This window comes from Prionailurus bengalensis, chromosome C2 (genome assembly GCF_016509475.1).
Source record: "Prionailurus bengalensis isolate Pbe53 chromosome C2, Fcat_Pben_1.1_paternal_pri, whole genome shotgun sequence".
In the NCBI taxonomy this organism is placed as follows: Eukaryota; Metazoa; Chordata; class Mammalia; order Carnivora; family Felidae; genus Prionailurus; species Prionailurus bengalensis.
Genome location: NC_057350.1, coordinates 129,171,304 through 129,183,404, shown reverse-complemented (window position 1 = coordinate 129,183,404; position 12,101 = coordinate 129,171,304). Strand labels below are relative to the sequence as shown.

Sequence of the window (12,101 nt, the reverse complement as noted above, 5' to 3'; positions counted from 1 at the left end):
TGTCTTCTGCTCAAACCCCCCCTCAACCGATGGGACAGAGAACAGACCCTCAGCCTGTGATTTACACCCTGGGTCCAGCCTCCTTCTATAGACTCACCTCTTCTACTTTCCCTGCCAACCCACACATGCTGTAGCCATAGCCATGCCCACTACTCCCCAAACACATCTATCTGACCTCTCTGCTTCTAGGCTTTCCTTAACATGCTGGCCTCTCCATCCTGCCACCATCTTGAATAACATGGAATTCAGGGACTTCCACATTCTGACCTAATGAAGTCATCTGCATCCTTGTCTTAGGATCTGACAAATCAGGGGATGTCTCCGTTCTTGGGCAGACCTTTAATAATTTTCATCACAATGACTTGGAAACTTCAGGAGACCAAAAGACAAAGAGCAGTCAAAATGGTTGTATTTTTGCCGTTATCCTCCATTATCCACACTGCTTCCACACCTTTGCTTGAAGATGGGGTTCATCAGTTGTCCGGATGGTTCTGAGCCCTGAGATGTCTTGGAGATGGTGAGTGGCTGACAGGGAGAGGCTTGCTTCTGGCAGATGAGGCTTTCACCAGAAAGGGTGTGTTCTGACTCACATTTTCATTTTTCCAAAGGCTTAGTGGTTCTTCGGGGGATCACCAGTCATAACTTTTTCACCCCTCTAGAAATCCCGGGAGGTAAGTTTTTCTCTTCTCTATAGAGATGTAATAGACAAAACCAGTACATGAAAGGCTTTTAGCAGGCAGTTTGTAGACATGACATGCTTTTCTCCATTGGTGCAGTGGGGAAGGGGCACAAAGAGAGTGGGGGCACATTGGTAAAGAGCACAGACCACATCCCAGCCTCTTCACACCCTGGCTTCTGCTGATATGGGCAAACTGTTACATGGGGGATCAGACAGACGCCTTTCCCGCAAACCTTTTTGAAAGCTGGTATAGGCTTCCTGTGGTGTCTTGACCAGCCTGACTTGGCTCACTCCCACTTCTGAGTTTGTTACTGTTGTCACTTCTTCCCGAAATACCTGTTTGGACATTCCTGGCAAGTACAGTCTAGTCATCCTTTGAAGTCTGACACCAACCCTCACCTCCACCCCGAAGCCTGCCTGATTACCCCAGTTCTTGGAGATCCTAGAGGATGCCAGCTCTCTGTGGTGCTTTTTAACCATCCTCATTTTCTTTTTCCTACTGGAATGGCACAGACATTTAAAGGTTTGAAAAAAAAATACTCTCCCAAACTACGGCAGGTCTTTCCTGTTTCATAGCAAAGTGTATGATGAAGTCATGGCCTGGCCTTAGACCATGTTAAGCTCTTCGAGGGCCAGGTCATGGTCTTCCTCATTCTTGAGTCCCCTCCCATGTCCCTCTATCAGACTTGAGCCTCCTGTGTGTATTGCACACAGGAGGTGCTCAATAAATGTTTGAATCAAATCAGACAGAACGAACCCTCCCAGTCAGCCAAGATTTCTCCCTTTAGCCCAGAGGTGCGCCAGCCTCCCGTAGATTTGTAGCGTTTGCTCTGCTGTGCCTTTTTCTCTGACCATCACGAGATGGAAGAGAAGGAGGTTAAGTGAGGACAAGCAGCTCTAAAGGCACCTTCTCCCACTGCTGACAGAGCCATCTGGAGCATGAATTTGGGGGAGTGCTTGGTTATAACAGCCCTGCTCAGTCCCATGCAGCCGCCTCCACCCCACCCCAATCAGGAGCCATAAGCTGTGACTTTTCTGCTAAACACAATTCCCTTTCTCAGCCTTTTTGGCATGTCTCTCCCTGATCGGCCCGTCAGCCTGTTTCAGTATTTCTATCCGTGACACCTTCATTGATTTTCCCTATTTTTCTGTCTGTAGCTTATTACAATCCCATCTTCTTACACATAACGATGTGTAAACATGGGGAGCACTACCTCCCAAATTCCAGGTCATTTGAGTTTTGGAGTCTTTATACATGATGGCATTCTTGGCCTTTTCCTGTGGATGGAGATGATGAAAATCAATTTGTCTCTCATCACCACTTCCAAAATATCTCAGGCCATGCCAACAGAGGTATCCAGTGGCACATGAAAGCCCATGGAGAGATTACCTCTTCAGCTTCCCCAAGTGTTTATTGCCGAGCTATTGAAATGCCCCTCGCATATTCCTCGATCCGCCTCCCTGATGGAAACGAAAGGTCCTCTGAAGCGGACTTGACGCTTCAGAGTTTGTCCCTTGGTAGTCAGCTACTTCTGTACAGAAGTCTGTGTTTTTCTTCCATGAACTCATGTAGCCCTCACAGTGCCCTGGGGCTGGGCTGATGCCTTTACACCCATTTTATTGATGCTGAAACAGGATCAAGAAGTGAGTTCGTGCAGTTTTCTCAGTGAGCCACCAATGGCTTCTACGTGGGCCCAGGGCTCACGCCAAACCTAACACGCTTGCCGTTCTGCGTGTGTTAGTGAAAAGGGGCACAGATGTCGTTTCTACTGGCAGGCTGAGGTTTGGGCCAGCCGCTTTTGCAGGGCCCCAGCCAGGGCTCTGAGTGACATGTGCCCCCTGGGAGAGAGCCCTCACACCTGGGTGGTGGGAGGTTGTCTAATGAGGTGGTGAGGAGGGTCACAGGAGACAGCTCTGGAGTGTCTGAACAAAAACGCAAATGAAGTCAGAACAGCCTTTTGATCACCCCTGAAGACCCCTGGGGACTGTCGGAATGAGGTTGGTGCCCATCTGCCCCAAACGGGACAGGTGCCGTGGCCTGGATCCCAGGGGGCACAAGGGAACGAGTTTCTAGTGTCAGTTCGGACTCCAGCCTTGCCTGTCCCTGGGGCAGAGCCTCTAATAGGAGCCACGGGTATTTTTAGTCTCACGTGTGCAGGCACAGGACAAGGAGAGCTGGATAGGAACAGCTAATAAGCCATGGTCTTTATTAAGTTGGGAAGGGTGAAATGAGGGGGAGGACAGGGAGCCTAGTGGAACTTTTGCACATGCCTCATTTTCTGAGAACTCTTTTTCCATAATTCACCAAGAAAGATTGAGGTCAGGGTGATTATGCATAGCCCCAGTTAGAGAAGCCGGAAAGTGGAACGTGCTTACCTCCTGCAGCCTGCACGTCCCCTCCCAAAACGTTCTGCTCTGCCCTCTGGGTGACCAGGTGGGGCAGGAGGGATTCAGCTTTGGGGCTTGGCTATCAAGCCTCCCCGGTGGGGGTGACCGGGAAGGACCAGATGAGAAGCCCATTCCTGAAGGAAAACTTGCAACCTCAGAAGAGGGTTGAGCAGGTGTCAACTACTATCCCGATTTCACAGAGGAGGAAATGCAGGTTCAGAGAGGTGCAGATATTTGTGCAAGGCCACATGGATGGGAAATAGGGGAGCTGGGCTTCAAGCTCAGTGTCCTAGATCAAGGTCTACCACTGTTTTGTATTACATTGGTCTTTTCCCAAATGATAGTCAGTCATGTCTAAGACTCTTTATCCATTTTATTTAACCACATTTTTTTCTATGCCAACTCTGTGTCAGGAGCTCTATCACTGGGATGAGGCAGTGAAGGTGATACAGTTGCTCTCAAGATCTCTGGGCTTAGCGAGGGCAGCATAGAAGCCACTTCCAGCCAAACCTCAGCGTGGGCCAGTGTGCAAGTTTGTGCTGGGGGAGAGGCAGACTGGGAAGTGAAACTGGCAAGTTTCCAGCCTTTGGTATTGAGCATGAGGGCACTCAAAGCTCTGCTCACACAGTCAGTCCCCTTCTGTGCAGCATCTTCTGGGGTGGGTGAGACTGGTGGCAGTGGCCAGGGAGGGGCAAGGGTGTCCTCAGCCTTTCTCCAGTCCTGTGGCTCTGAGCACCACGATGCCTGTGGCCTGGGGCAGGACTCAGTGAGTGAGTGCTTGGCAAAGCTGCCATGAAGATAGTATCTGGCTCCTGCTGCTGTCAGCCACTCCTTTCCTTCCCTACCACATCTTTAGGGTTCAAGAGCAGAAGGAGATAGTGAAAACATTGATTTGGGATGAAAAGCATCAGAGTGAGTTCTTTGTACCTTTCTGTCTCAGTCTAGAGCCAGCCATGGCATGTGCTTCTGTCCATCCATTTATCCACCCCAAATCCATGCTTTCACAGGGTCTTTCATATCTGTCCATCCATTCCATCTCTCCACCCATCCAGTCACTCTCTCATCCATCCATCTCACTTAGCTATTTGTTCACCCACGCCTCCGTCTCTACCTGAACATCACCCCTCAGTCTCTCCGCCACCCCCATTCTTCTATCCCTTCCATCTAACTTGTTCCACCCATCCACTTATTCATCTGTTCACCCATTTGTGCCCCCACTCCATCCATTACCAATTTTTTCATACCATCTGGAACCAGACACTGTGCTCCAGGCCTTGTGTCTGGTGTTGTGGGGACACAGAGATGAATGGGTCTCTCTCATAGTTGACCCGGGAAACAGTGTACGGATCCACTTATGAAGGGAGAAGTGGAACCGAGACAGTCCTGAGAGGCTGAAAGAGAAGAGAAGGGGCTGTAGGAGGATCAACCAAGATACGTAGACTCTGCATTTTGGGAGAATAATAATGGAAAGAGAGAGAGAGAGAGAGAGACTGGGTGGAGGACAAGGAAGACAGGAAAGGAGAAAGGAAGGAAGGGAGAGAAGGAGTAAGGGTGGGATGGAGGGAAGGAAGGAAGAAGACAGAAGGAAGGATAAATGTGTGTTGGGCACCTACTCTGTGCTGGACCCTGTGCTAGGTGTTTTCACTAGTCCTACTTACTTATCCCCAGCAACTTTTTGAGGTGATTCCCTGCGTTTTAGAGATGAGGAACTAGGACTCAGTGCACCTATTCCACGTGAATAAAACCTGAAGGGCAGGGCTAGGTTGAAAGTGCTTGCTAACACTGAGCATCAGAACGGGAGCCTGAAGCAAACAGGTCCGGGACAATTGAAAAGCATGCCATTTGACAATTAACTTCTGGACTGTTGCCTGAAAGTGTGTTTGGGTAGGAACCACTCCTATGGTGACCAGTTGGAAGGAGGTGCAGGGCCACGCACAGTTGTTGGAGTTAGATGCCAGGTTGTACCTGTATGACATGGAACTGGAGCATGCCTTGGTGGTTCTGCCAGGCCCAGGGTCCTTCTGGAAGATTCCTGGCTCTGGATTCTTTCTGTCAGGACACACCAAGCACCTTAGGCAGGGCTGTAGGCATTTGTACACCAGTCTAGTGTCCAGCTTTGCTTTACTTTTCCGGTCGGAGCTCTCCTCCTGGGGAGACTCAGCATAGCCCTAGGCAGGAGAGCTCAGCTTCACCACCCATCTGCTAGGGCTGCAGCCAGGAGTCTGTGAGCCCTAGCCCCAGGCCCCTCTGGCACCCAGGATGTACTGTTTCCCACTGACATATCGCTCCTGGCACTTTCTGGATCCATACCCAGTTCTTGTTGTTTGATGCCACCAAATTGTTCCCTGACCACCTGATGAGTAACTGTAAGTGTTGACAACCACTGTCCCAAGGCCGGAGTATTTCCAGATGGTTAGGTAGGTGGCCCAAGCAATCACGGGCTCTAGCGACAACTCAGGGAGAGGGGTTCGGGCGGGTGAAGTGGCCCTGCAGTTTACCAGACAGAGGCTCTCTAACCCCTGCAGAGCTTGTGGAGAGGGGGGGTTGTCGGGGGCTGGGTGAGGGGCACTGCAAATTAGAGATTCTAGAATTACACAGGCCTCATTCACGTGAGCCCCTCTGTGTCCTACGGACTTGTGGGTCTTCCTTTCTCTGAAGTCAGGCTGTCTGTCTGCCCTTGCCTACCCTGGAGAGCAGAGTTTGGGGGAAGGGAATGGAGACACCCAGGTATCGGTGCTGGGCCCCGGGGCCCCACAGTGGCTGGAAAGGGGGGATGTGTGAGGAGAGTGGCTGCTCGAGGCCCCAGTTACCTCAGCCGTCCTTCTTCCCCAGCTTTCCCCCTCGGCATGACCAGGCCACCCCCCTGCCAGCTCAGCTGTCCTCCCTCCTCACCATGTAATCCCTGCCAGGAAGAGAGGGGGGAAACATGAGCCAGCCTTCTCCCACTGCATCCTGCCTTCCTGTCCTCCGTCCAGCCAGGAGGAATGAAGGGAGGGGGCTGGGGACAGGGAAGGGCAGGCTCCGGGGAAGGCTCCCAGGCTCAGTGGCCTCCTAGATGCACGAAAACTACAAAACTAGGTCTTCCCCCTAAGCCCACATGTGCAGGGCCTGCCCTCGGCTCTGCTAGCATCTGGACACCTGTGAGGCCAGTTTAGTCGAGCAGAGCCTCTCCTGCCTCCCCTGGGCTTTGCCTTCCCCTCACCTCCCTGGGTCTAAGGTGGGGAGGCCCTGCTGGCTGTTTTTGCTTTCCTCCTAAAAAGGTCACCTACGAACGAGGGAGTTCAAGTCCCAGCATTGCGAGGCAAGTCAGAGCCTCAGTCTCCTGATCTGTAACCTGGCAGCAATCATGCCCGCTGCCCAGGGCAGAAGACAAAGCGAGGTGGTGCAGAGTGTGGCCCAGCATGTGGCCGGCATGCGACCGTGATGGTCCATAAACAGAACCAGTCTGGTCCCCAAACCTGGGACACAACCTCAGATAGGCAACCACTCACCTCATTATCAGGGCACCTCTGGGACTGTGGATGGGAGGAGCAAGGACAGAAACAGCCCCCGTACGTGCACCTCTTGGTGGGATCTCAGGAACATCAGGCGGTGGTGTGCGTACCGTGTATTTGTGCGCGGGGACTCTTGCTGTCAAGACCATGCCATTCATCTGCGTTCTCCTAGAGCCCTGCAGCGGGTGTGCCCTTAAAGCAACTCCAGTTGTGCGTGCTTGTGTGTAACAAAGCCACTTTGGGTCCCCCACAGATGCTGTGGGGCCCTGGAAGAGTCGTGTCCCTTCTCTGGGACAAGGGGTGTGTTGATTCCTGCCTGACACAGCTGTTCTGGGGTCAGCAGCTGGCCTCCTACATGGCACACGCGGTAATGAGGGATCCCGTGACATCCATTCCCTTTCTCCCTATCTGGTGCTGAGGTTTTCCCCAGGTTGCCTTGGGATCTGCTCCAGGGAAGAAGGGACCCCTCCCTTCTTGGCCAGAAGAGGGGTGTGGGGAGCCCTGGCTTCTCAGGAGACACTGATGCAGACTGAGGTGGGGCAGGGCTGGCCTAAGGTCGGCAGCACAAGGTCACTTCCGACCCCACCCTGCTGGTCTGGGAGAAATAAGGTGTGGGGGCTTTAGGGCACTCCAACCAGCCTAGGTTCTTCTCCCCCAGCTCCTGGTAGGAAACGCAGAGCAGGGTGGAGACCTTAACCATATCTCTCAGTGAGAGAGGTCAGGGCTGGCCTGTGTCCACAGAGGACCCCTAGCTCCCAGTGCTGCAACTGGGACAAGCCTACTGGTGCAAGGCTTTCCTCCTCCCCCTGCCCTTTCCTTGAGGCGGGGCCTCTGGCCCCTGGAGTGGCTATTGAGCAAGCGGGAGCAGGGAGCTTGCCTTCTCTCACAGGGTTACCTGAGGCAGGCTGGGCTGGGGGCTGGGCCAGGCCCTGGAGCACAGTGATGACAGGGACCTGTTGGTGGCAGGACAGTTTGCACTCCCCAGGTGGTGGCTGAAAAGCTGCCACTGGGGGAGGAGCCTGTGATGACATGTGCCTCTGGCCAAGGCCTGACAGCCATCTGTTTCCAGCCACCAGCCGGGAGGCCTCCAGGGAGGGAGAAGACAGGGAAAGAAATAGAAAAAGAAACAGGGGACAGAGAGAGACAGAGACAGGGACACAGAGGCAGAGATAGGGACACAGAGGCAGAGAGAGACAAATAGGGAGACACAGAGACAGAGGGACAGAGAGAAGAGAAAAAACCCATAGAGGCAAGAGAGAGAGAAAGAGGCAGACAGAGAAATAGAGGGACTGAGAGACAGAGACAGGTAAAGAGAGACAGAAGGGGAGAACAATAGGAGCAGAGGAGCAAAGAGAGTGAGAGAGAGGGGTGGTGGGGGGAATGAGAGGGGTATGGGAGAGAGGGAGAAGTAGAGAGACAGGGGAAGATGGACATGGAGAGAGACACAGGGAGAGAGGCAGAGAGAGACAAAGAAATTCTGGAGACATAAACAGGGGGGTGCATGCTGGGGTAGCTGGGGTTGGAGAGGGGAGAGAGACAAAGGCTTCTGATCAGGCTCCCGGTGGAAGGAGAACCCTCATAAACCAAGGTCGTTTTAGCTCAGCACATGGAGAGGAAGAAGTTGCACTTGACCCTGGGCTCCTGGCTTCAGGGTCCTGACGGTGGATCTCAGGTGTTAGTAGGCAGCAGAATCACTGGGGGCACATTCAAGTTCAGGTGCCAGACCCATCCCCAGAATCTGATTCTCTGGTCAAAGTGAGGCCAGGAATCTGCATTTCCATCAGATTCTGTTGTGGGGTCACACTAATCACAGTCAGAGACACTGCACCAGGAGGAGTCAGAAGTCGGTCCCCTTGTCCCCTCCCTGCGTCCCCCCGCTCACTGTGGGCCCTGGATGGGCAGCGACCAGGGCTCCGAGGGAACTCCCTCCACAGACTTGGAGGCTTCCCACATCCCTTGTTTCACCAGCCAGTGATCCTAGGAAGGGTTGGGGCCCTCTGTCTCCCCCTGGATGGTCAGGCAGAGAGGCACCTTGGAGGTCATGATTCAGTTCCAGCCACTCTGTGCAGATGAGGAAACTCAGTGGCTAGGCCAAGGCAATAAAGGTGACATGACACATTAATTTCTCAAACTCCTGCTATGGCCCAGGCTCTGTGCTGAATATTCTTTCAATTTATGGCTTAAACAGGGGAAAGGTCATCACTGTCTCCACCTTAAAGGTGAGGAAATGAAGCCCAGAGATACAAGTAACCTTCCTAAGGGCACACAGCTAGTAAATGGCAGAACCTGGACCAGACTCCACGCCTGTCTTACCGGAAAACCCATGCTCAAGTCCCAGCTTCTTCCCTATTTCTATTAATGGCTCTACTGCCTCTCAGGCTGAGATCCCAAACACAGCTATCTTGGTTCCTCCCCTGACCCCATCCAATCATTGTCACAGGCCTGCCTGGGCCAGCTCACGGCAATCTTCAGTCACTACAGTTTCCCACTGTAATATCTCGTCCCCAGTTCAGCCTTTGTATCTTTAGCGCAGACCCAGGCGGTACTCTTCCAACTCAATTTTCCCCCAGACTTGTTACCTATATCCCTGGAAGTGAGGAGGAAGACAGACAGGTAGCTGTCTTTCCAGGCTAGGAAACAGAGCCTGGGGCTGACTCTCGTGCTAACACCTTGTGAGAGTGAAGTGGGGTTGGGCTGCAATTCCAAGGCAGCAAGAGTGAGCGAGATAGGGGAAGGAGGATTCAGGAAGCGGTGCTGCTCGGCTGGTCACAGTCCCAGGAAATAGAGCCGGTTTGTTCAGGCACTGGGTAGGGTCCAGAAAAAAATTAGTGGGATGTCATCCCTTGAAATGGTGTATTTCAGAAGCTCATAGAACCCAGGACACAGTTTACTTACTATTGCTGATTTATTACAAAGGATATTTTAAAGGATAGGAGTGAACAACTGGGTAAAGAGATTACATACGGTGAGGACTAGGGGCACCTCGGTGGCTCAGTTGGTTGAGCGTCCGACTTCGACTCAGGTCATGATCTCATGGTTTGTGGGTTCAAGCCCTGCATTGAGCTCTGTGCTGACAGCTCAGAGCCTGGAGTCTGCTTTGGATTCTGTGTCTCCCTTTCTCTGCCCCTCCCCTGCTTGTGCTCTGTCTCTCTTTGTCTCTCAAAAAGAGATAAAAATGTTTAAAAAAAAAAAGATTAAAAATGTATATAGGGTGAGGACTTGGAAGGGTGCCAAATGCAGGAGCTTCTGTCTCTATGAAGTTGGGGTGCACCATCCTCCTGGCACATGGATGTATTCACTGACCTGGAAACTCTCCAAACCCCATGCTTCTGGGCTTTTTATGGAGGCTTCATCACATAGTCATGATTATTAACCCGTTTCCTTGCTCCATTCCCCTCTCTGGAGGATGGTGGCTGGGGCTTAAGCTTCTAATCATGGCTTGGATTTTCTGGTGACTAGCCCCCACCCAGGAGTCCACCAAGCGTCACCTCCTCCTAGCCTCCTATCACCCAGGAAATTACAAGGTTTTGAGGAGCTCTGTGTTGGGAACTGGGCTCAAAGACCAAATATGAGCAGACACTGGAGGCAGAAACTAATATGTGTATTTCAGGATTTCACAGCCTGGAAGTATGAAAAACCCAGTGGGACACCCATGGGTCTGCTTCACAGACCTATCTGACTAGTGACACATCCTGGAAGGGGACTGACTCTCTGGCTCCAAATGTGGCAGCTGGCAGACTTTGTGCTCTAGCCACTGAGGAAGGATTTGCAGGGAGCTGTCATACATCAGATGACGGGACTCTGCTCAGACCCTCCTGATGGAAGTGCAGGACCTGGAAGTATGGGGCTCTGGTGTGCTCTGGGGCTGCACTGTGGGGCTGCTCTAGACGGAGGACCTTGGGGCCTGTAAAAGTGTCTGCACTTTCAAACTGTTGGGGTGCTCTGACATGACCTGGCTGGGTCATGGATGGAGGAAGCCATGAAGCCCATGACCATGGGACTCCCTGTCGGCCCAGCTGTCCACCTCAGTGTGAGGAGGAAGTTGAGGACCGAGAAAGGCTGTCCCGCTGTGAGCCAACCAGGAGGGGAGCTGCCGGGTGGCTCTTGGCTCCCGGGAGATGAGTCCACCCAGAGCAGGGAGAAGCGGAGGTGGCATTGTCTTGACCTTCAAGACAAGGCAAGAACACATTTTGGATCTGCTTTTAGCAAAGCGGGCCTTCCCGTCTTCTGAATGGCTTTCTCTCTGACTGGTATCCAGTTAATTCCCATCATAAAATCATTTGTTTCTTCACTGAACTCAACTGCTCTTCAGGTAGACTGCCAAGTATTCATATCTGATAGATTTCCACAGAGCTGAGTGCACTCCCTACTTTCCCCTTGGACTTGTTCCTTCTTAGTAAAGCACATCTTATTGCTACATGTCTATCAAGAGGTCATCACCTCCACCACTGTCACCATTTTCCCCTCCACCTCCAATACCATCACCATCTCCACCACCGTCCCCATCACGGTCACCATCACTCATCCACCACCATCACCAGTATTACCAACACCAACCTCACCACCATCACCCCCTCCATCGCCATCACCATCTCACCTCCATTTCTACCACCGACATCACCTCCACCACCTTCACTCTTACCCTCACTACCAAAATGATTTGTCTTACATCTCAGAGACCATCAATCTTCAAAGTTGCAGGTAATGAAAGAGACAGGCTATATAGTAGCCAGAGGAGCACAGCCCATGGATTCAGAGCAACAGCCCTTTTCCTCCTCTTCATGTGCTTCTTCTTGGGGGTTCTGGTCAGACACTGTGCTGGGGTGATATCCTGGCCTCTCCCTCTACCCACTCCTCCAGCCCTGATGCTTGTCACTCACATAATTCAGGTGTCAGGCAGTGCAGTAGCTCTCGGGCTCTGGGGCCCAGCTCCCTCTCTGTCTGGTTTGCAGGGTATGGGTCCACCAGGCTGTTGACAGCTGCTATCTGTTCTGATTGCTCAGCTCCTGTGCGGTGTGGATCATTAAGTATTTTACATAACACCAATGCTGCCCTAGGCTAACCGTGCCTCAGTTCTTGTTACTTATTGATGAGGCTGATGGTGATTTCAGTCATGGGAAAGCTCTTTAGTCACTATTCCATGGCTTCTGGAGGACTGAAATGCCTGGGTAAGTGGGTCAAAGATCTTAAGTAAAAATAGAGCCAGTGCATGTTAAAAAGATGGAATTTGGGGACTGGAAAATAATTTCTGAGCACAAGAAGAGGTTTTTAACTACTACCGACTAGATCAGGTATGATTTTTCAGGCTCTCTGTGCTATTTTCACAAAAAGTTTTGCAACTTATTAGCCTCTAATGTGAACACACTCTTCCCCAAACTGCACACAGCCTCTCCGCCAGGGGCCAGGAGTAGGGGAAATGGGGAGTGCTAATGGGCACAGAGTTTTGGTGTGTGTGTGTGTGTGGGGGGTGATGGCAATATTCTGGAATCAGATAGCAGTGATCGTCAATATATTAAAAATAATTGTAAAGTTTCACTGTA

At 51.9% G+C, this 12,101-nt stretch overlaps 1 long non-coding RNA gene across 1 annotated transcript; it reads right to left on the bottom strand.

Moving 5' to 3' along the window:
• Nucleotides 1-320: 320 nt before the first annotated feature.
• LOC122491964 lies at nt 321-11,558 on the bottom strand. Its single transcript, XR_006299494.1, has 2 exons — nt 11,442-11,558; nt 321-688 (listed from the first exon to the last, which is right to left on the bottom strand). It is a non-coding gene; the product is annotated as an uncharacterized LOC122491964 (long non-coding RNA).
• Between the last annotated feature and the right edge of the window lie 543 nt (nt 11,559-12,101).